Genomic DNA, 20,796 nt, shown 5'->3' with positions numbered 1-20,796 from the left:
TCTGCTTTCCAGCAGGCACCAACAGTACCAAAAGCAGCACCTACACGATCTGATTCAGCAGACCCAACCAAAAGCATAACTGCTTTTTTTCTACAGAAAGGGATGGGTAAGTCCGTTGCTGTTGCAAAGGGAAAAGAGGACCAGCAAAGCCGAGCCCCAATGAACATTGAGCGGATGGTTCAGGCCTATCTGGATGACACAACAGAGGTGTTCACGGAGCAAAGCCCATTGGTCTATTGGTATGAAAGAAGGAGACAGTGGCCAGTGCTGAGCAGGCTGGCGATAAAGTATCTGGCTTGTCCTGTAGCCAGTGTCTCTTCTGAGCGGGTTTTCAGTGCTGCTGGTGCCATTGTCACATCGAAAAGGACTAGTCTCTCCCCCCAAAGCGTGGAGCGGCTGACAATGATAAAAATGAATCAACGCTTCATACCACCAGACTATCAAGTACGTGAATCAGCGCCGGATGAAGAAAGCGAGTCCGAAGACCTCCTCACTACTGGGTTACATGACCTACTTCTGTCCGAACGCACAGAGTTTGAGGACGAGCTCCTCTTCCCTGACAACTAGGCTTTTAAATTGTTACTTTCTCCCTTCCTTTATTTGTGTTATTTTCTTATTAACAATGGCTTTCTGGTGCTAAACTGCAAATAAAAAAAAAACACAACCTAATCCATCCCCACAACTGATTCTTTTTATGTACCTACTGGAGTTGCACGACTGCTTTTATTTTCACTGTATCTTTTTATTTACCTACTGGAGTTGCCCGCCTGTGCATTTGTTGACTGCAGCACTCCTCAGAGTCTTGCTCCATCTTCTTGCCTCCCACTCAAGTCAATACAATTCCATCTTGCCAGCCATACATTGGATGTTGTATGTAGATGGAGTATAGTACAATAATGTAGCCTCTAACAGTCCCTCCATAACAAGTGAACTGTACAGTCATGACTACAGCCATCCTCTATATCATTTGAAATCTGCAACTCATCACTGTCTTACTCTTAAGGCTACCACCTCTGTCTGCAGGCATTCATAGAGACTCTTCAGTGTCAATACTTGAGCAGGCATCCACAACTGAAGTCAACTTGATGTGCTTTTTGAAAAGGCTAGGCAGCATCTGTGATCAATCATCTGATAGTGAAAGACAAGAGCAAGACAGGTATATTAAATGAATGATGCAATGCATTGCATAGGATGTTTAGCGGACTCTGAGCAAATGTGCATGGAATTAAAGTATACTAGTAAGTTCAGACTCACGTGATGGGCAATTTTCCCATGTTATTTAGTAATATAAATTATTTACGCACTTGTGATCCTACTACTACAGGTGCAGTCAGTACTTAATTTATCGTTCGTAGTCACTCACTACAGAGTAGACTGAGTTGCTGGTGCTGTTGGACTAGACGTGCCAGACCTGATAATGATGGTGACCCCACACATATCATTGCACGCGGCCAGTCAGTTCGATCTGCGCTGATTGATGTACGATGTTTCTTGGAGTGGAATACAAGGTAAATACAAATAAGAGGCACAGCACAGTAGAGTAGACCCAGGCTACTTCATGTGTGTGCACTGCACTGTGCAGTGGTACAGTACAATAGTGGTATTATTGATGACTGAGAATGACGCATTGATTTGGTTGATTAATTTTGTAAACGCTAGGTTGCTTTTTTTAATTTTTATACCCCATTCTCTGGCTCAGGCAAATTGTTAGGTACATGCAGTTTGTGTTACTGCGACCCTGTGTCGTGGCCCGTGGGTCTGTTCTGTGCTGGCTCCTATCTTTTCTTGTACTTCTAGATTAATAATGATGTGCAACTAGTAGACTTATACATAACATACTGTATCAAAGCCGCCTCAGTCTGAAAGTCCTCTCTCTCTTTACGACTATTCCGCTTGTATTATTTTGTTGATCTGCACTGTATTTCAAATACACTTTGTTTAGGTCATTCACATTCTTTTGTATTTGCCTTTTCTTTTTCAATCCACACAGGCTGGACGTTGTTCACCCACTGCTATTATACTATGAGCGTCTACTCACTGTCCATTACCACTAATCATCATCATCAAGCAATTGGATGGCGGGAAACAAAGAATGATATTCTGCGTATCCTGGTTCTACATTTTATTCCTTACATTCATGGGCTAGTGGATCAAATTCAACATCATAAATCAACGTCTTCATTGTTTTCCTTTTGCTGTCTACATGCGTACTGTTTTTATTTCTCAAACCTTTCCGTAACCCCCCGTACCCATCCATTCAACAAACCCTAACCCTCTTCCCCCGGGCTGCGTGGTTTCATTGAGGTGCGATGTTTGTTACATTAAATATACACCAACAATTTGATCACGCGCTTGCTGGGGCAGATGTGGTGAAAAGCAACAATAGTGTCAGACTCATTTTCAACAAGGCATGGCCGGCATCTTCTTCTGCTTCCCAACTCAAGCTCTGTGTATAATGCCAATTAATTTACCATTACCATCAAACAAGCAATACGTAATGAATTGGCGTCATTGTTTGTGTTTACGTTTACAGCATTATGATTTAGAAAAGTTTGACGTTGACGTGAGTACTACAACTACAGTTGAACTTCTTATCTTCTCTTGCACTTACTTTCCAGTCCCCAAAACCATTGTTTTGTTTCAGTTTAGCAGTTGCAAAATGGTATTGGCTCAGTCGTGTAATCTACTGTACTTAATACTTATACTACCCCCACATTGTCTATCACGAAAATTACTGTCTCTTTCTTTTTGTCTCAAAATGCTACTGGCAGGGTCTGTCTACTACTATCTACTATCACAGAAGTTCAGAACAACAGAGTCTTATCCATTGTCTTGGGAAACAAATGCAGCCCACGTCATCATCAGCAATCATAGGTAAGATAAGTTTGCTGTGAGGTATAACGCAAGACAGACTGGTAGTTCTTCTAATACTACAAATAGAACTCGGTGAGGGTTTAGCGCATCTACCTGTCTGCATGTTAAAGATGTGGACAATATATTTTTTAATTCGAAAGCACTGTCCCCCCTGACCTGCATGCCCCATTAAACGTTGTGATGTTGCACAACGTACATTATTTGGTGAAACAGTCCCCCCTCCACCCCCCCAACAAACACAAATGAACTTCAAATGTTTTCTTTTGAAAATATCTTTGTCTGATTTTTATTTTAACATAACGATGATAGAAAAATAAAATATATATCAAATGTTACCCCCAGGCCCAGAGCTGTCCCTACCCTCCCCTAACCCCAACCAAATTTCAACGTTAAATGTACACCCCAACACCCACATCCCACCCACCAACAAAAGGATTTAAAAAGGGGCAAAAAACAGGGTCCATTTCAAAGCCGGCGGGCTTTCAGGTGTTTGTCCACCATGATCTTTACACGCTCCTCTATACCGTCCTCCAGCTTCTTCCGCTCCTCCTCAAACTTAGTCGCTACCCGGCGTAGAATCTTTTCTTGGAATTCCCGGCACCTACATTTGCACGCATGTTGTTGTGGGGGGGCCGCCGAAGATGTAACAACTTGGCGGCGGGCGGCTGCCTGACCACGGCGACGTAGTCCTGCAGGCTTGGGGGCCGGGGCATTGGAAGAGGCAGCAGCTGCTGCCGCCGCCTCCTCCTCCTCCTCCTCGGCCTGATCCACCAGCCGGCGGTAGGCCTCTACGATAGCCTGCAGTTTCCGCTGCCGGGCCCGGACTGCCAACTCCTTCCTTGTTGTTTTTTTGGAAGGAGTAACTATAAAGAAAGAAACAGAATTGTTGTAATCCAAAATCCCCGCAAATCAAGAACACAACATTGATTCAACACATAGTGGGCGGCACAGTAGCACTAGCAAGCAAGCTGAGTACAAAAAATTGTGTTGCATCTATCTTGAACATTCTACAGCCTCTATTAATTTATTGGACTTTTTGGCACGGCATTATGCCTGCCCTATTAGCATGGGTGTACTTCAACGGTCACACACATTAGAACGAACACCTGTCTTTTTCATATCTCGTTTTATATTATATACTCTGATTCCGGGAAGGCGGGAACAGTCTCAAAGTAACATTAATTAACAGGGGGCAGCTAGTAGTACATGTCTAGTAGAGACTATCATTCTTTATATCGCGCAACAAACCTTATTTGGTTTGTGTTTCACCATCAACGACCCATGCACCCAGTCGTCCCCTCCTTCCCTTGCCTTTGGGTTTGCCCAAAACACCGCTGCTGCTGAGACTATCCACTAACCACCGGTATTGGGTGTGTCTCCCAACCACGCTGGCAGCTGTGTTTTCCCCTTTCCATGCTTTAACAACAACCCATGCATCCGACTGCTATCAGCCACTTGCATTACTGTAGTGGTAATGCTAAGCATGGTAATGACAAGTAAAGGTAACATCATATATTGTCCAGTAGAGTACAGTGAGGAAGTTTTCCCCTCCCACCAAGTAATGCGGATCACTATTGAATGTAACTTACCATCGCCCGCCGCTGTTGGCTCCCCCCCCACTGCTGCTGGTGTAGGTGTAGGTGCCTCTGGTCCTCCTGTCCCCGCCGGGATCGCTGAAGCTGCGCCGCTGTCCCCGTCGGCACTGGTGGATGGTAAGGGTTCTGCACCTATAAAAATAAGTACACCTTTTTAGATGGATGCACAGCCCCCTTTGTACTTGTTCACCAAGAATGGAGTTCTTCAAAACAGTTAAGTACAACGTACGTAATCAGTAGGAGTCCACATTGCATAGTACAGCAGAGTCACTCACTACATATATTAGCATTCATTGTTATAGTATGGTACCCAAGCTCATCTCATCTGTCCTGCTACTCTAGTCCTTGGAAATTGGAAGTGAACTATGTAACCTTTGTACATCAATGTATCCAGTTTTGCGCATGCTAACTCGCAGCTTGTTGCGAAGTACGAGAAGACGCTTTGAGGCAACACATCATTGTTCAATGCATACACCTGAAGAGGTTGGAAAATAAAAGGGCCCGTATTTAAGTTTTCTATGTGGATTGTGGAATAGAGTTTGCTTACAGGTTACAACTTCTTTTTAGCATGGCTGCATAAAACTCGCATAAATGTATTTCATACTGTCTAACGTGCACCACTTTTGTCATTAATTTTCGGCAGATGAGAAGGTTTCCTTCTACGAAGCGGACATTTCCAGAGCTTACAAAAAAAGAGGAATATCTAACCAGTATACGTTAAATGGTGAGAGGTCTCCGATATTTCCCACATTTCCCTATTGTGCACTAGTAGCTGTACAAATGTTGATTACTTTATTCTGCCTTTTTTAACTCTGGATTTTTTCTGGTGGGCCCTTCGACGTATTTCACGGAACAACTTAAAAACATTGATGTTACTTACTTACTTCTAACAAAATAAAGCTTTTGAAGTACCACTTTGACTCTGAAGTTTATTTTCAGTGTCTGTTGTCTTGTAGACTCACACGAGTGAGTGAGCAAAAGGGGGTTTCTTAGGTAATGGTTTGTGTACTAAAAGCATTCGGCATCTTGGTATTGGGGTTCAGGAGTGTGATAATTGAATAATTGACCAATGACTGAGCCCATATACGTTGTCGTTCAGTGAATTGTGCGTTCCTCAGACTTCTGTGACTGAGGTGTAAGTAAGGTCCAACCTGCCTATCAGTACCAACATCCAATTTTCTGGTGCATACATAGTTATGTAATATGTATATGACTCCATAGAAGATAGAATACCCACAAGACTAGTAGTGGTATACTAACGTTTACAAAATACTAGACAAACATCATTCTGGATGCATACTTGGTTGGTGTCAATTGCCAAAGCAGACACATTACAGAGGAAAAAACAAGCACTGTTGGACTTACTGGGGACAGCAGCAGGATCCTCAGTAGAGGAGCTCTGTGTCCGTGGTTGTTCACCCGCCGACTCGGTCCCTGCATTCTGCTTGCCCCTGGGTTCTGTGGTTCATGTAAAAAATAATAAACAAAGAGAAAAACATTGAGTGCTGTGAAACATAGACATCATTGCAAAAAACACTGCTAGAACATTAAAAGAAACAAACATTGATCTAACAAATGACTACTGCCTTGCAGGATTCACTGACTGTATACTTGTAGGAAACAAATCACATGTTCCATAAACATTCTGATTGCAGATTAATAAGTAACACAGAGGCAGTAACACCTGAACAACACCACCGATTCAAGAGATTCAAGAATGGGGTAATCAATTATCTGTGAGTAGTCGTTTCTTTTTCATTTTTGCCAGCAAAATGACATAGATCATAAGGAGGAGACATGCAGAAATTTTGTGCATACACAAAATTGTACGTTCGTTGCATCATATTTTGTTCTGCTACTGACTGAATGCTACTGCTGCCAAGCCTACCACTCATTAAACAAACTACATCAGTTCTATGGAGGGCTGAGGCAGGGGTGGCTCTAGGCTCATGGTGGTCCTCCTGGGCAGGGAGCGTAGGTAGGGGGCCCCAGAAGAGGAGGTCGGGGCGGAGGACGGAGGACAGTGAAGAGGGGGAGTCAGTCAGGGTGTTTGGAAGTGGAACAGAGCCGGAGGCAACAAATCCATGCCAGGGGCCGCAACGCAAATATGTATCCATCCTCAGAGTATTATTAAATTAGGGATATATATTGGTGCGGTGGCCCCTGAAGTTTGGTGGCCCTGTGCAGCTGCACAGCTTGCACATGCCTAGAGCCGGCCCTGGCTGAGGTAAGAAGAACAAAGTAACGTTAGCATTCATTGCCAGAGGAGGATTCGATTCATGCAGAAGAGAAGGCCGTGAAAAAAATGCTACAATATGCAAACTACGTACAATTATCCATCCACCGCTATTTCACTGACGGACAAAGGAAGGACAAGACTCTATTAATAGCATTAACTAACTTCAGTTCTCTACAATAAAGAAAATCTCACATCAATAAACAGCAACAGCTAGCGCCAAGTTGAAACAACACGCAAGAGTCAGTGAAGAAGAACACTGTCATACAATTACAGTAGATATACCGGAATACATCGGAAATGTAACTAGGAGCAACAGTCATCGCGTTACTTATTCAGCCAATATTTACAAAGATACAATAACAATATTTATACTACTATATATATATATATATATATAAAACTATATATATATATATATATATATATGTATATATATGTATATATATATATATATATATATATATATATATATATATACACACACTTTATTTTTGGGGTAGCCACTCACCAAGACACACAACCTCGACACCAAGCAGGTCCAACAGGTCCTGCTCCCGGTCCAAAATGTCGGCCCAGCGGTGGGACAGCTGATGGTGGGTACGCCGGATACCGGAGCAGCGGAAGACTGCACGGCGCACCTTCGCCCACCGCCGGAGACGCTCTTCAATGCGCTGGTAGCCGGAGCCGGGCCTGCCGCCTGCTGCCAAAGTCAAGGGGAGGTGGCGCTGGATAAAAAAGACCAGGGCAGCCACCTCCTCCTCCCCAAAAAGTTGGCGGGGCGTCACTCCTGCGGGGCGCATTCTGCCGCAAGGCAGCTGTTTTTTTTCCGGCACAGCCGCTTTGCCCTTTGAGCCGCCGATGCTGCTGGCACCCTTCACCATGGTTCTGGGTGGAGGGGAGAAGGAAAGTTTAAGACAAAAAGGTAGGGGAAGGAAGAAGCAAGGTAAAAGAAGGAAGTAATATAAAACAAGAGAAAAGTTACAAAAAAAGTTGTAAAAGTAAAAATAAAATGAAAAAAATAAACCTAGGCACAGAGAGAGATAAGTAATAAGTAAAGAAAGTTTGAAAAAGTGAGTGAAAAGACCAGGATGGAAGAGATAGGAGTTAGATGCTAAAGTAGGCCCAAAACCATAGCCAGAGTGTGAAATCCAAGATGGCTCTGCCCGTCGCGACCGCCGGGGTAAGTTCGCGCGATATTTGACGCGATCACGCACTTTGGCAGTGCGAACGAGAAGATGAGTTCCCGAACATGTCTAACACAACGCGAACACGTTACTTGTGACCCGGAACAGGAAATAAGGGAACGCAAGCGGGCGGGACAAACCTCTTGAGTAACTTAGCGCGCTAGCTATCTCGAGCATGCAGGCAGCGCCCCGAACACGCGCACCGCGCTCCCGAAGACGAAAAACGGCGCGCGAACGGGTCTAGCAAGCAACTACGCATGTCCGCGGAGCTACGCGTAGCTCGCGGAGTCCAAGTGCGTCTTCGCGTAGCTTCGCGGAGTGCGGCTACGCGAACTACGCCCAGGGTTACACAGAACCTGAAACGAAAAAGGCAGTATCAAATTTAAGACAAAACAGTTGACGCTAGCGCCTCCCCCCCATCATTCCGCACATAGCGCTGAAAGCAATTAGATGACCATCGCCCTAAATGCATGATATCTTCACTAGACCAACCCCGATGATGCGCTTCGGTTGCAGCTCCAATCCTAAAAGAGTGGGTGCTATACTTAGAGTCATCTAACCCCAAACTCCTCAAAGCTTTGCGAAGAACCATGCGAAGCTGGTAATCAGTGACCTGGGACCCATCAGCGTGATGAAAAACACAGGATTGAGCACCCCCACTAGACAATATCCACCAACTCCGTGCCCACCTTAGCGGGCACGTTACCTGGGGGGAGGACGCCACTAACCAAATGCCTTTTCCTTTGCGTCTCTGATCCGTTTTTGACCGGTATAACCAAATGTGGACACCCTTGTCAGATAAATGAACATCCTGCCAAAGCAAACCCTGTAAAAACCTAGAACCCAGCAGTTCTGAAACACGAAAAGCTCCAAAGTACATCCACACCATAAGCGTAGAAAAAAGGCAAGCTTCAAAGGCATCTCTACACACTAATGGCAAGGCCTCAACCACCCTTGCTAAAGTTTGCCAAGACAAAGGAAAACGAGCAAGCTGACCTGGACCCTGTTCTCTAGCCCACCCCTCTAACATCCTCCTCCCCAACTCACCTGCCGAAGGAGTGTAACCCCACAGGAGTTTCCCCATGAACGCAACACCCGCTAACTTCCCCGCTATCGTCACTCGAGACAGGCCTTTGTCCATCAAACCCAGTATAAACTGAACTACATCTTCCGACCTCCTCCAACCATATTCCCGTCTGCAAGCACCTGACGCTAAAAATTCAGTCCAAGCCAGTGTGTAAGCAGCGCGAGTAGAGGCTGACAATGAACCTACCACCAATTGTATGACCCTACGTTGCCTACATACCACAGATGTTCTGGCATGGGGGTCGGCATCCTGTCCGCGTCCTTGGCAAGCCCACGGAATCTCTCCCACTGCGAACGAGACAAAGCATCCGCAATGTCATTGTTCACACCAGGTATGTGTAAGGCCCTAAAACTGATGTCAAATCTCAAACAACCCAACACAAAAACTCGGAGGAGCTTCAGAATCTGTTCTTCTCTGGCCGACTGTCTGTTAATGATGTCCACCACAGCCATGTTTTCAATGCGAAAAAGCACTTTCTTATGTGCCAAATCCGGACCCCACAATGTCAGAGCCACTAGTACAGGGAAGAGTTCTAAAAAGGTAATTGACCTCCCACCATCCTTCCACTCAACTGGCCACTGCTCAGCACACCACTTGCCTTGCCAATAAAGACCAAAATCTTCACTGCCTGCTGCGTCTGAAAAAATTTGAACGTCCCAGACCCAATCCTCTTCCCTGACCAAAGGCACTCCATGAAAAGACTGCAAAAAGACTGACCACATGTGAAGATCCTCTTTGACTCCAGCTGACAAACGGACATGATGGTGAGGCAACTGCTGACCAGACAGTGCCCGACCCAGGCGTCTGCAAAAAGTTCACCCTGCCCGGACCACTCGACAAGCAAAGTTAAGATGTCCTAACAAAACTTGCACCTCCCTCACAGACACTTTCTGTTTCTGTAACATGGTCATTATAAGTTCCAGCATTTTCACTTTCTTGTCCACAGGCAGGCGAGCTTGCATTGATACTGAGTCAAGTTCAATGCCTAAAAATGACATGGTCGCGCAAGGACCCATTGTCTTTTCTGGCGCTAAAGGCACACCAAGTAACTCCATGAGGGCTTGAAAGGTATCCAGAGCAGTTTTACATTCATTAGAACCAGAGGAACCCACAAAAAAGAAATCATCCAAATAGTGCGTTACCAGCTCATGTCCACTGCGCTGCGTGAAAAACCATTGCAAAAAGGTACTGAATGCTTCAAAAAGGGAGCAGGACATGGAACAACCCATCGGCAATGCTTTGTCCACGTACCATTTACCAGCAAAATGGATCCCAAGAAGATTCCAATCTTCCGGATGGACTGGAAGCAATCGAAATGCAGATTTAATATCGCATTTTGCCATTTCAGCAGTTGTGCCTGCCGTCACTACTAGTGACATAGCCACATCCACCGAAGAGTATGACACAGAGGCCGCCTCCTCATCAATAAAATCATTGACTGAAGACCCCTCTGGCCATGACAGGTGTTGAATCAACCTAAATTGACCGGCCTCCTTATTGGGAACTACCCCAATAGGCGACACAATACAATTTTGCAATGGCTAATCATCAAAAGGACCTGCCATACGCCCTCTCCGAACCTCTTTGTCCAGTTTGTCCTGCACTATGTCTTTGTGTTCCTCAGCTGATTTTAGGTTCTTTGACCAACGCCGCAGCCGCGGTCCGTTGTAACCCAGTCGAAAACCTACTGCAAAACCCTCAAGCAACATCTGCCTTACCCTCAAATCCTCGTACCCCTGAAGTGCCACCGCCAGCTGCCCCAGATTAACCGGAGTATGAGCCTTTGGGCCCAGCACCCTGTGAACCCCTTCCCCCTCTAGGCGTCTGAACCTGCTGTGATGGACCTGGGGCACCAGCCGTTGGCCGGGGCCACTGCTGACTACCTGTATACCCTGGACCCCAACACTTGGCCAAAGGGTGTTTTCTCCCGCACTGCGAACATTCATGGTGGAATCTACAGTATTCCCTGGTGCACAAACCCTTATTGAAATCCCAGCAGGCCCCAACTCCCACCTGTGGTGTTGTAGTACTTCCCACCCCTCCCAGGGTGGGCTTCCCCTGAAAGGGCCGATAAACTAAAGGCAAGCCACTAGCTGTAAAAATCGTCTTGCCCCCAGCTGATGCTCCCATGGTATGTTGCCATAAATCCGTATCCAATTCACCCCACTTTGCTTCTGGATCCCATGCCAAACGAGCTCTAAACTCTTCGTCATACTGAGCCCATGCAAAACCACTACCAGTAATTTGAGCTTTCCGTATGACATCCATATATTTAAATATGGCAACGCAGCGCTCGGGAAACTTTTCGCAATATACGCTTGCATAAATCAAAAACGCTGCAGTCCAATTCTCAATAGTTAAAGGGACTTTGGGGCGCTTGGCCAGCTCATATTCTTCCTCCTTGGATCCTTCCTTAGAGCGCACTTCCCTATGCAGCAATTTTAAAATTCCCACATATTCACCTTTCCATATTCTCTCCTTTGTGGCCAACATCAAATGAGCACCTAAAGGTTTGGTGACGCCCATGTAAGGCAGCCTTTTTATCTTTAATTCCTTGCTATGTAATGGGTCTTTGCCCAATGCCGCTTCCTCAGTGTTCACACCACATTCAATCTTTTTGCACAGACCTCCATCCTCATCCCGCGTACCAACCCCTTGATCCTTAACATAACAACCCTTGTGCAGTTTACCATCAAACTCTCTCTCCACCACCCTGTCACCTGTCCCCACAGACACCATTTTTGGTTTGGCCCGTGGTGCAGATTTCTCACCTGGCTCTAACAAGGGTGGCTGACCAGGCACTGAACGCCATGACACCTGTTCCACAGTATCCACCCGTCGAGGAACCCTCACCGAGGGGCCGCGCTCTCTTCTGGGTCCAGATGCTGTAGCCCCCTGGGGCGGTAACACAGCTGGTGCCTGCAAAAAACTATAAGAAGGGTGAGAAGAACCCCCCCCAACCTCAACCTCACGCAATTCCCCTTCCTCGGGGCTATCCTCGTCGTAATCCAAAAACGAAGGCTCTTCCATCTGTGAAGTGCCAGCCATTCTTCTCATACCATGGGCCTTACCGGACCCTTCACCACCGACATGGGCCCGACCTGACCCTTGCAGAATACCATGAGGAGGAGCCGACTGTACTCGCCGGTACTCCCCCAAACGTTGACCAATATCTGAAACATGTCCTGCAGCCTGATCGTACCTCAGTATCCCCTGCGCCACACCCTTGGACCGATAACGCCCCACCCGCGGCCTTATGTGATTGAGTGGAAGGCGCTCTAACGCCTCCCAAAGGCTGGGGACAGCTTGAAACTGCCGCCCCATGAGTTGCCGCAGCGTCCTTCAAACCCTCTGACCATACCGGAAAGATATCGAGGCCCTCCCAAGACCTAGACTACCCACCTGTCTGATGCACCTCCGCTTGTCCTCTCCCATACCTATGAGGCCCACTCAAGACCCCAAAAACCTGCCCTCCTAAATCCCCAGCACCGGAGTGGGACGGACGTAAATCCTCATTAAAAACCGGCACCAGGGGGGAACTACCTACTCCTCCTACTTGTGCCCACTCCCCTTTCCCCACCGACCCACTATGTACCAACAGCACCTCCCCCCTAGGAGAGTCTTGAGGGGAAAAAAGGAGTGGGCTATAAGGGGGGGCCACCTCAATTGTACTATCAATCCTCAAAAATTGCGGATGTGTGGGGGCAGGAAAAGTAACTCCGTCACCACCCATTACCGAATCCAACGAATGCCCCTGAGTAACATGAGGGAGAGGGAGAGGGCCAACCAGGCCTTTCTTTCCCCCCACTGGGAACCAGACAACAACTGAAACGGGGCAGGAGAGCGAACATCTTGCTCTCCCCCAACCGTCACACGCTCCACAAATTGAACCATCGGCGCTGAAGACTCGGACGCAGAGCGCTTTTTTGAGCCCCTCCGCCCAGCACGCTTTCCTCGTTGAGCAGGGGCCGATGCAGCCCGCTCCAGAACCGCCGGAGCCAAAGAGAGCTCCGGTTGCTCAAAGCGCAACTCCTCACCAACCAACAAAGTCCCTCCAACCTCCGACTGCGGGGGGAGCTCGGAACCCGCCTCCCGGACCGCAGCCGCACTTTTTTTCGACACTGAGGCCGCCTTGCGAGAACGCGGGCGGCCTCTCTCACTCACCGCCTCCAATCTTGGACGCTTCGGCGTCATACAAGCAGCCACAACCGCTGCAACACCTGCCGAGGCCTGACGCTGAGGCCGAGAAGGCCCCGCCACATCGCCAATGACAAGGTCTAACCGACCTGCTTCGCTGAGGAGCCGGATGGCTTCAAGAACGCGATAATCCTCTGCCGACATTGAAGCAAGTATCGACAAAAACCTAACACCACCAACTGACAGAAACTCTGACAGAAAATCTGACAAAAAACCTATAGCCCCAGCCACCAGGTCACCGAACACTAAAATGGTGGCCGGGGGAGGAGTCAAGGGATCCCTATAGGCATAAAATTGGGCGCTACTAGGAACCAGCCCAAAATACGAAAAAACCGCCCAATGGCCCGCTGACCCAGCCCCCCCCGCCCCTCCCAAAATGCCCGGGGGGGGACCTCCCTGCGGTCGGCGGCCCCCCCCCAAGTCCCCCATGGCCCAGGAGATCGACCATCGGTGACGGAGAGACGAAGTGCGGCCTGGTTGAGTGCAGAGACGCGAGGGATCCAGGCCTTCGCCCTAGCCGCCTCCCGAGTGGTGTGGACTGCCTGAGCCCTCCTGAGGTGTGACGGAGGCAGTGCTATCGGACCCCGGCGAGCCCCTGTTGCCGCGGATGCTGGCGGCCTGTATAGGCTCCGTGGTGGAGGAGTCTGATCCCGCGCGGCAGGAGCGGACCGGAAGCACCGAGGCCTGGTGAGACCGAGCGGCGGCTGCGGAGGATTGCGGGGCCCACCTCACCTGCCCCTTGCCTGAGCTGACACTGCTGGTAGACCATCCAGGGAACCGCGCGAGCTGCTGTACTCGCTGTAAGTCTCCCGGGCTCCACGGCGGTGGGGTGTGAGCGGGGAAAGCGCCCGCTGTTGCCAGCGACGTCCGGAGCCTGGCCGTAAGCCTGGGGGTGTGCACCGGACCTTCCACTGTGAGCGGCTGCGGAGGTGGAAATCCCCGTTTGCTGGGTGAGTGCTCCCGCGCAGTGCCGCGTGTCTACGGGCTGAGGTACGGGGGAGTGGCGGCTACCTGGCACCGGGAGAGCTACGGGCTTTCGGCCCGCATTTCGGCGGGCGGTAGATCTGGGAGGAGGGCCCGGGAGGCCTGAGATGCTAGTCCGAGGTGAGCAGCACTTTGGGATCAGTGCTAGATTGGACATTGCAGGGAGACGCAGACAGGCCTGAACCGGGGGAATCTCGGTGCCCCCTCCCTTACGAACGCTTGCATATAGCGCCGCCTAAGTCTTGCGGCACAGTGGGCAGTGCGCTTCTGCCCTCAGCACGGCCAGCCCTCTTGCCTCGCGCCGGAGAACTGTGTAGCGCGACTGCCCGGTGGTGGGCCCGGGCCTGGCCTTGACTTTCCAAGCTTGGATAGAAGGATCATTAGAGTTGAGCACCGGGCTGCCGGGCAAGTGGCGAGTTGGTGCTGCGGCTATTTCTGGTCTTATTCCTGCTTTTCTTGGGAGGGGGCGGAAGACCAACCCCTCTGAAGGGGGCTCCACTGTGGCATTGAGGGTGGCCGAATACACGGGGAGTGTCAGAACAAGGAGTAGCTGGATGGGCCTGGCCCACCTGGCGACGTAGGCAGGTGGCAAACCTGCGAACAGGACACGCGTGGCAGGCCTATCCTTGCACCCATTGCGAGCCTCCAGCGACGAGAAAATGGCGGCGACCAGGCCCAAAAAAGACAAATTGCCGAAGGACAATAGCCAGAAAGCCGTCCAGCAGTCCGCCTCACCGGCCTCTTCCAACTCTCCACGCCAGGCTGACAATGAAGCACCTGCGACTAAGGCGTTCATGTTGGAGCTCTGTGCCGCCATCAAGGAGGATATCATGGAGCTTCGAGTTCAGCTTGCTTCGTATATGAGAGAGCTGCGACGCGATGTAGACAGTGTAGGGGAAAGAGTCGCTACTTTAGAGGACCACGACTTGGGTACAGCTGAAGATGTACACCGACTGCAACAAGATGTGATCCGTCTAATGGAGCAGAACTTGGACCTGCAAGCCCACACCGAGGACCTCGAGAACAGGTCTCGACGAAATAACATCCGGATCAGGGCGGTGCCATGGAAAGGAGAAGGTGCAGACATACGTGAGGCCCTTTTTAGGCATATTTTAAGTGAGGGCGACCTGCAGGAGATTAAAATGGACCGTGTACATCGTGTGGGTTTGCCAAGGGGTGCCAATTCCCCCCCCATATATACTTGTCTGTGTGCACGACTTTCAACTTAAATAGAGGATCTTGAGGTGGGCACGCGACCTTGTCCCCCTTCACTTTCACGACCACCATCCGGTTCTGTATCAAGACTTGGCAGCCTCCACGCTCCTCAAGCGACGAGACTTTAAGCCCATCACTACTCACCTGAGGGAACAGGGGGTCCCCAACTCGTGGGGGCACCCGTTTAGGCTTATATTTAAGTGGAAGTCTAAGCTGGTTCAGGTGCGGTCACTGGAGGCGGCACGCTCAATCTTGGGTCTAGAGAGACCGGCTACCCCGTCTGAGACTAGCAGCTCCCCTGACAGACGTCGCAGGCGCTCCGCGGAATGGCAGAAGGTGGGCAAGCAGACGCCGGCGCTGAAACCTGACAGGTTGCTAAGCTTGAAGGAGAGAGGGGATGCAGTGGCCTTGGTGACAGACGCTCCCGGGGATGCCTGAGGCTTTACTTCTATAGCGTGGCCTCTCAGGGATTTGCCTGGCACCGGGGGGCCCGGACGGGGACCTCTAGTGGTACCTGTAAGTGTCCGTGCGGAAGTATCAGGAATTGGGAATGGGATGGATGGATGCTGTGTTCCCTTGCCATTAGGGCCTGTTCAACGAACTGTTGTTTATTCCTATTTCTCGTTTTGTCCGGCACTGACTTAATGCGCTTTTCTATCTATGGGGGGGTGGGGAGAGGGGGGTTTGGAGGGTCTGGGGGAGTGGTGGGGGGGCTCCGCATCAGCTACCGGGGGGTTTGGTCAAGAAGGAGGGGGTTGGGTTCTCCAGCGCGAGTGCGGAGGGAGAGGTGATAACTTGCAGGTTGCCCTTGAGGTATGTACTGTTGGCTGCAGTGACCAGTGCAATGGTGACCGCGACTCCCACTATAGAGTGGACTGGTCTGCAGCTTGTTAGCGGGCGGTCCATGGCTTGGCAACGATGTGTGCAACTGCAGACGGGTAGTGTGTCCTCGATTGGGCAGACTGGGTTTGGACGCCGCATGATTATTAGCTGGGTTTCTGCTGTGAATGCGTTGCAATGACTAGAGAATTGAGAGTGGTGAGCCTTAATATCCATGGCCTCAATAGCCCTGTGAAACGTGCTGCAATCCTGTCCCTTTTGGATAACTCGGATGGGGACGTGTGTTTGTTGCAGGAAACCCACCTGCTTGCTAAGGATGTCCGGCGTATGCAGGACAAGCGTTTCCCCGTGCAGGTCTAGTCCTCTGGCCCGAACAAGAAGAATGGAGTGGCATTGCTATTTAGTAACCGTATGCATGGCAAAGTGCTCTGGTAGGTGGTGGACATTAGGGGAAGGTTCATAGCAGTACGGGTCCAATGGGGAGAGGTGACCTTCACAATAGGGTCCATATATGCTCCGAATATAGGAACCGGAACCCTTCATCCGTGCTGCTCTTGCGCAGGTCTTGGCGTCCCCAGATGCACTAATCTTGGTGGGAGGGGATTTTAACCTGGTCATGGAGGGAGGGATGGATAGATCGGGACAGAGCGCGCAACAGACTGGTGCATGGCCGCAGGATGGGAAGCAGTGGTTAGCTGAGGGTGGACTACATGGCGTGTGGCGCGTTCAGCACCCCCAAGAGAGTGACTTCACTTACTATTCAGCGGCGCACAAAACGTACGCGCGTCTTGACCACTTTTTAGCCACATCAGCCTTCCTACCTCACTTATCTGATGCAGACATAGCGCCTCGCTCCCTTTCTGACCATGCGCTCATTTCCGTAAAAGTCTCGCTCCACAACATCAGACCCCCTCGGCGGGATGGCGGCTTAGGGATTCTATGCTGCACTCGCAAGACGTAGTAGCTAAGATCCAGGACACTATCACCCACTATTTTGCTGAAAACCCAGTAGGGGACACATCCTTGTCGTCCACTTGGGAGGCCCTGAAGTTGGTGGTTAGGGGAGATTTCATTGCGCTGGCGGCCACTTACGCTTAGCTGCGCAAAGAAAAACGCGCAGAGCTGGAGGGGGATGTACGAAGCTTGGAAGCTATCCATAAGAGGACAGGGGCCCCAAGGATTTGGAGAGAATTAGAAACAAAGAGGCGCAAGCTTAAACACCTCGACCTTGATAGGGTGGCGTATGCGTTGCTACATCTGCGCCATAAATTGTTATGTATGTGGGGACAAGCGAGGTAGGATGCTAGCGCACAGGCTGCGGGTGCGGGTGCAGTCCCATGCAATAACCGAAATCAAAGACGGTGGGGCGCAACCTCACAACACTGACACTGCCATCCTCGATACCTTCCGCCACTTTTACCAATCCCTGTACACAAGGGAGGGGGCCGCGCAGGAAACCGTAGCGGAATACTTAGCGTCTTCTCACATTATGCCCTTCCTTCCCGACTCGGTTGAGGCGCTGGATGCGGAAATCCGTATTGAGGAAGTTATATCGGCCATCTCCTGACTCAAACTGGCTAAATCACCTGGTCCGGACGGATACTCGGCTATATACTACAAGACATTCTGCAGAGAGCTGGCCCCCTTTTTGACCCGCCTTTTTAACTCCTTTCTTGATACTGGGGTAGTCACCCCCTCCGTGACCGAGGCAGCCATAACGGTGATCCTCAAGCCTGGGAAGGAGCCGACCGAGTGTGGCTCGTATAGGCCGATTTCGCTCCTCAACATTGATGCTAAGTTGCTTGCGGGAGTGCTGGCGGCGAGGCTTAGCCCTTTAATGGATGGGGTGATAGAACCCGATCAAGCGGGATTCATACCCACCAGACAAGGAGGAGATAATACTAAGAGACTGCTCCACCTACTGGACCTAGTCCATGGCTCCAGGACACAGGCTTTTCTGTTATCTATCGATGCGGAGAAAGCTTTCGACCGCGTGGACTGGGACTATATGTTTGGGGTGTTGAAAGCTTTTGGCGTGGGAAACAACTTTCTACGCTGGATTCGATGCCTTTATGTGGGGCCCAAGGCGGTGGTAAGAGTCAATGGCGGTAAATCTGCCCCCTTTTGTATCTCGAGGGGGACACGTCAGGGGTGCCCGCTCTCGCCGCTGCACTTCGCGCTCTACATTAAGCCCTTTGCCCAGCGGGTGCGAGCCCATACTCACATCTCGGGTGTCCGATTCAGGGCCGACACCCATAAGATCAGCCTTTATGCGGACAACGTCATTTTGGCACTGACTGACCCCTATACTTCCCTACGGTGCTACTCCACTGAGCTTCGGGCCTTCCATACGGCTGCAGGTTTCAAGGTTAATTTTGCTAAGTCGCAAATTCTTAACATCTCCATTCCGGCCTCTGATGTCGTGGACCTCCAGCGCGATTTTGCCTTTCAGTGGGTACACTCGTCTATCACCTATCTGGGTATACGTCTAGCCCCTACGCTACCCAAAACCCTTTCATTGAACTATTCTGTGTTGGTAGAACAGGTTGCTAAATCCTTGGCCGAGTGATCGCGTCTTAAACTGACTTGGTTTGGTCGTCTTGCCGCGATAAAAATGACGGTGCTCCTCCGCGTACTTTATCTCTTCCAGATGTTGCCCCTTGCGCCACCGCCAGGCATGTTAAGACGATTACAAACTCTCCTTAACAAATTTCTGTGGGATAACAAGAGACCTCGCTTTGCATTCGCGGTTACCACCTCCCTGAAGGCGTCTGGCGGCCTGGGTTTTCCCCTGTTTTTAGCATACTTCGAAGCAGCCTGCCTTTGGTACGTGGTGGAATAGAATAGACCCATGTCCAGTAAGCATTGGTTATTTATGGATCAGACGGTGGCCGGCTGTAACCTATGGAGAGAACTGTGGCTCCCGCGTAAAAGCAGGGCATGGGGGCTTTACTCCTCGCCGGTTACGTCCCCGATGCTTAAAGCATGGGACCAACTGGCTCTCAGTAAGGGCTGGACTTCTTTTCCCTCCCCAATGACGCCAATAGTGGATAATCCTGACTTCCCCCCGGGCTGCTCATCGCCAGTTTTCCATATGTGGCGGGAGAAGGGATGCAAGAGGGTGGGCATGCTTTTTGACCTGGAAGGCCTGATCCCATTCTCGACTTTGAGAGCGGAGTACTTCCCGCTGTGACCGGAGGATGAGCTCTATCATGCACAGGTGGCGCATTCGGTAACTCGCCCGGCTAACGTGGCCCTTATGTCTAGGCCTTTTTTTGGTCGATGGCTGGTCTGTAAAAAAGATGACCGCAGCCTTATTTCGGAGCTCTACGCAATGATTGTGCGCGAGCCCAGGAAGCAACGCACCAGGGCGCAGGTTGGATGGGAGACGGAATTGGGGCGCCCCCTGACAGCCAAGGAATGGGAGCACGTGTTCTATCGGGCACACCACACGACCTCCAACACCACAGGAACCGAATCTGCCTATAAAACAGTCACCTATTGGTATTATACGCCAGAGTGCGTGAAGGCTTGGGACAAAGCTAAGTCGGGCCTCTGCTGGAGGGGCTGCGGGATGTCTGGGACCCTGGTTCATCTGCTATGGTGCTGCCCCAAACTGGAATGCTACTGGGCAACAGTTCTTGATTAACTCGACGCTGCTTTTCAGATTACATTGCCTAGATTGCCCGAGCAAAGATCTACGGGAAGTAACGTGTCCGAAGTATTTGCAAATACTACAGCTTATTCCTCTGGAACCTGCTGGGGCCACAGCGTGCACCTGAGAATGTGTTATTGTACTTGCACAAGAAGAGGCTGGAGCGTGAGAGACCGATACTATTTCGTGGAGCTGATGCGGAGGGGGGGTGGGGAAGGGGGGACAGGGGGGGCGAGGGGGGTAGGCAGGTGGGGTGTTTGTGTTTTGATGTTCTTTTTGCTTTCTCTTCTCTAAAAAGCGGTCAAGCTGCTTCCGGCGCGGTGGTGATGCTTTCGTATATGCGCGGGGTCGGCCTCAGGGATGTAGACCTGAATGCTGTGCATAACCATTATGTGCATCCGCCCTGCCGGCAAGTCGATGTAGGCAGCTGGGCTGTGTACCACGATGTTCTGCCGCACAATAAAATGTTTGATTCTAAAAAAGAATTCTGAATCTAAATATTAAAAAGAAACTACTTAAGAATACACATTTTATAAGGTTTAAAAAGGAGGTTAAAAATTATGAATAAGTTTTGTTTGCAATAAAAAACTAAAATTATCCAATCGAGCCAGTTTTTAGTATGGCTAGAGGTACACACCACATAGAGCATAAATATCGGGAGACGGAATATACAATGGACACACTCGTGTCGTATTTTAGGACCCTATAAGCCTCCACACAATGCTTTGTCCCAAGGTTCTGGCATACCTGTTGTAGCCATCAGTATCTAACCTTCTTGTATGCCGGGCAGACAAATAGTACATGTTGATCCGCCTCCGGATTATCTGCACAGACCAAACAGCTCTGAGTAAGAATGTTTCCCCATTTATTTGTAAAGGCACGCAGTGGTAATACACTGTGCCTAAATTGTAAATACAGTTTTTTAG

General features: G+C 49.8%; 1 long non-coding RNA gene across 1 annotated transcript; it reads right to left on the bottom strand.

Moving 5' to 3' along the window:
- Positions 1-3,621: 3,621 nt before the first annotated feature.
- Positions 3,622-6,120, bottom strand: LOC144807846 (uncharacterized). The gene is made up of 3 exons (XR_013606470.1): positions 5,835-6,120; positions 4,464-4,601; positions 3,622-3,737 (listed from the first exon to the last, which is right to left on the bottom strand). It is a non-coding gene; the product is annotated as an uncharacterized LOC144807846 (long non-coding RNA).
- Positions 6,121-20,796: the final 14,676 nt, after the last annotated feature.

The sequence above is a fragment of the Lissotriton helveticus genome, chromosome 1_2 (genome assembly GCF_964261635.1).
Source record: "Lissotriton helveticus chromosome 1_2, aLisHel1.1, whole genome shotgun sequence".
NCBI classification, from domain to species: Eukaryota; Metazoa; Chordata; class Amphibia; order Caudata; family Salamandridae; genus Lissotriton; species Lissotriton helveticus.
This window is presented reverse-complemented; position numbering and strand designations above follow the sequence as displayed.